Source organism: Sphaeramia orbicularis, chromosome 11, assembly GCF_902148855.1.
Source record: "Sphaeramia orbicularis chromosome 11, fSphaOr1.1, whole genome shotgun sequence".
NCBI lineage: Eukaryota > Metazoa > Chordata > Actinopteri > Kurtiformes > Apogonidae > Sphaeramia > Sphaeramia orbicularis.
In genome coordinates this window covers 3,761,112-3,765,693 of record NC_043967.1, presented here as the reverse complement: position 1 = coordinate 3,765,693, position 4,582 = coordinate 3,761,112, and positions in this window count along the sequence as shown.

Below are 4,582 nucleotides of genomic sequence, written 5' to 3'. Positions count from 1 at the left end.
GTTTTAATGTTGTACTTACTAGGACTACAGACTCGTCCTCTGGCCTTTAACTGGGACAGTCAGAGTCAGTTCCTCCCAGTTTCCAGAAGACAACTCCTATTTAGTAGAGATGTGACATTCACGAACGAATCGAATCTTTTGAGACGGCTCTTTGAAATGAACAATGGGAACCGAGTCTTTGTAGAGAGCCGTTCGTTTTTTTTTTTATTATTATTTATTTATTTATTTTAAGGTGGGAGTGTCCGATTGCCTGTCAATTTAGCGTCACTGGGGAAGCATTGGGCAGGAGGAGAATGTTCGAGCAGAAAAAAAGAGTGCTTGCACACTGCCAAACCCGGATTAACCATATGGGCAGCTGGGCAATTGCCCAGGGGCCCGCGACCTCTGAAGGTCCCTGGGTAGCTCGGGCATAACCAAAATATCCGGTTATCTTTTGCTTATAAATGAAACTGTCCGCTGTCCGGAGCCATTGCACTGCACAGAAACCCTGCTCCTGTCTGTGACCGTGAGCTGAGACCCTCTCCTCATTGGTCAGTCCAAAAAGCGAATCAGCGGTGACGCAAATCAACGTGCGTGCACTGAGCGGGATGTGAGACGTCAAGAACTATGCGACATACGCGAATTGCGTATGCGTAATTTTGTATTGGTCAGATAAGTATTATAGTATAAGGTTTTCCAGATGTTTATAGCAGTGGCGGCTGCTCGTCTTTCAGACAAGGGAAGCTCATTGTCAGCTTACATAAAAAAAAATTTTTTTAAATTAAAAAATTGTCAAGTTATTTAAACATACATTCGGCCCTCCGTTCCTTTTTAATAAAATGCTCAGTGACCTTATCGTACACAGTAGGCGTCTTTTCCAGGGACTGGACCAGTGTCCTCTGGATGTCCATCAGAGCTGGGCTGCTCAGACGGCCTTGGCCCAGTGCATTGTGGGTGTCAGACTTCAGCCTTTTTAAACTACAGATGCTCCTTTCACTCCGACCTAGCCGACAGTTTGATTGATTTAACTATCTACAAAACGATATTAAACTCGAACAAGAAATAATTACATTATGGAACTGAAACAAGAAAACGCTGAAATTATGTTAAATTGAAACAAGGAAGTACAATGAGTGTGTTTTATTTACAGTGCAAGAAATGAACGAGTAATTTCGTAGCGGTTTCTCTCTTGATGTCACAGCAGAATGTGTGAAGGTATTAAACTGAACTGTGTCAGTGAAGGAGCAGATCTGAAAACAGCTGTCAATCAAACGGGGTTCAGCCTTTCGACTGATCCTCCAATCAGCACGTGGGATTCTGGCGTCCAGCCCGGCCGAGCTCCGCCCACAGCTCCATTCACCCCCAGAGACGTCCGGCGTCCGGGGGCGGGACAACATCGTGGCATTTATCCAATTACCGTCCAGTTTTCAGGCAATGAAAAAAAACTGTTCCACTCAGTTCCACTGAAGCCCAGAGACTCTGCGGACAAATGCACTGAGCAGAGATGGAGGAGAAAACAGCGCAACGGGAATGGAGGAGAAGTGAACAACATCGCGTCCGTTGATTTGTGATAAAGCTGATTCTGAACGAACTCATCTTTGAGATGAACGTGTTCTAACACATTTGTAGTCAATGAAATGTCAACACAACCGAACATATTTAACCATTTAATTTTCGGAATTTTAGGGGAAGCTGAGCTTCCCTTGCAGTCTGTGAGAAATCGCCACTGGTTTATAGTATTTAGTATATGTAGTATTTAGTATTAAAATGTTTAACCCTTGCCTTGACATGCCTTGAATTGTGATGTGTTTTCTGTTTGAAAGTTAAACTGGGACCAAAATGTTTATTTTAGCAGATTATACTGCATCATATTTATTTTTTCCTTGTGGTGGCTCCATGAAAATGTTGAGATATGTTTATTGTTCAGAGAAAGCAGATTTCAAGATGTTTACATTGCACTTACTTTAACTCTCTTGTTGAATTCTGAGGTGACAAGGGGATTTCTGTTTAAAATTCATATCTGAGTCTATCAGATTATGTTTGTGTTTTGTCTGTGGGCTTTTTCTGACGATTCAATACATTTGTGTTGGCAAAAAGTGTTCTTAAATAAATACTGGATACTTTGGAAATGGTTTCTTATTTATTTTTTGTGAAAATGGAGGACACTTCCCTCTCTTTCTAATGTAGTGGATCAATTTTAGATTATACTGATGCTAATGTGTTTTGTTTTCATATCATCATAAGCAAGTGAGTGGCCTTGACAAGAGGCTTCAGTGGTGCACTTACAGTTCTACGAGCATTTACACATTTGTACATCAAAATGCATTTGATGATAGTTAGATATTGAAGTATGGGGTATATTTACATATATTCCTGGAATTTATTCTGTAGTTTGCCAGATTATAGGGATCCTGGGGTTGTGATGATGGGGCCCTTGAATATTGTTGCCCAGGGTACAATGAAGTGTTAATCTGGGGGCGGGATCTCGCCACGCTGGCGAGTTAAGTGCCAATTTATTTTCTGTATATTTGTATGAGTGTATGTGTTTTAATGTGTGGGATAGAGTGGGTGGAGCCTGGCAGTGGGAATCACCTGCATAGAGCAGTGGGGGGGGGGGGGTCCCTGCCTGTGGTTTGCCGTGTTCAACAGGGTGGAAACTAGAAGCACTCGGAGAGCGCAGACCTCCGCCAAGGCTGATCAGTGCCCCCCCACCCCCGATCACCACCAAAATTTAATCATTTCTTCCTTATCCCATTTCCAACAAACCCTGAAAATTTCATCAAAATCTGTCCATAACTTTTTGAGTTATGTTGCACACTAACGGACAGACAAACAAACAGACAGACAGACAAACAAACCCTGGCAAAAATATAACCTCCTTGGCGGAGGTAATAAGGCCCATGTGTTAGTTGCAGTGCCTCCAGTAGAGGGTACCAGTGTGTAGTGTTTGCGGTGAACCTTAAGCTTGCTATGTTATGTGGGAGTGGGTAATGGTGGGGGCCTTTTCTGGACTGAGATAAGTGCAGAACTTCTCCGGCCGCAGCTCACATCTTTTTTCCTCCTTTTATCAATTGTGTGTTTTTATGTGGAATAAAGATTTCTGTATTGCACTACTTTTCTCTGGGTGATTATTGAATGGCTCTGACTAGGTGACTTTAAGTTCACCACCCTGGTTGGAAATCACTTTACATTACAGTATTAGTTTTATTTCTCTAGTGGAAGCAGGACAGATACTTTGTCACCATCTTTGACAGTATTACTTTGTGAAAGAGAAATTACTAGTTCAGTAATTTGTAATGTTGTTCCTTGTGGCCGAATTATTCCTCATCACATTCCCAGTGGTCTGAGATTCCCATTCATAAGGCACAAGGGGTTGATGAACTGTTTGATGAATATGGAAATGATGTGAATCAAGTGCTATGGCCTTCACTGTCTGCAGAGCACAACCTTTTTTTGTTTTGGTTTTAGAAGAAAAACAGGCTTTAGTAGAGTGAGGCAGAATGTTCACAACACAGCCTCTGCATTATCTAATCTACTGCTGCTCTGAGCATGCTGTCTGTGGAAGTCTATCAATGGGTGTGACTGAAGCTATGGACTGAACCAGGGGAGGGATTAAACCTGCTTCAATGGACGTCACTGAAATCTAAGCAATTCTGCAGCGAGGACCGTTTCTTTTTCTCTCTCCCAACATATTTATTTGATGTTGTATAAAGTACAATAATGACATGACAAGTACAATGCAATATTAACATACTAATAAGACATGAACAGAACAGAGCATAGCCAGGGGACAAACCATGTAAACAAAAAAAGAAAATATATCAAATTACACAAAGTTCAAATCTGTTGCATAAATCAGTGCTTTAAATAGCTTTTCTATTTTTTTTAGAGTATTGAATGTTTGAAATATACTGGATAAGTTCAATTTTAAAAATTAAAAAAAGGTTTGAGATTTGAGAATTTAGATTTGTGAATGTGGTATTTTGCCAAAAATATAATTAAATTGATTATGTAATGTTGATCTGATTTGTTAGCAGGATATGAGTGTATATACCAAACAATATTTTTGAATAAATAAAAGAAAAATCAGAAATTATATTTTGACAAATAAAAAAACAGACATCTTGCCTCGAAAATATTTGAAAAAGGACAGGACCAAAACAGATGATATACATTTTCTTCTGACTGATTACAAAATGAGCAATCTACACTAATATATATATATTTTTTATATCTTTGTAGGAATAGTTTGGAAGGATAGAAACGATGAATTACTGTGAAAGAAACTTCTTTTGCGAGGACCCTCTCGTTTCACTTGGCGGAGGTAATAATCGCGCATCTTTCAACTAAACGCTCCGTGACCTGTCAATCAACTGGGGTGACACTGGCACCTGAAGTGTCCAATCAGGGTCCAGAGATGGACAGTATTAGTTAGCAATATTTTCCTCGGTATGACCCGCCCTACTCTAACTCTGATTGGCTCATCAGTCCTCATGACTAAAGTTAACCAATCTAATCAGTGAAGGTAGTGAGTACTAGCCAATCAGAGGCAGAGAAGGGCGGGTCATGGCTTCAGCATGACTTTGTTCAAGAGAAGTGACTT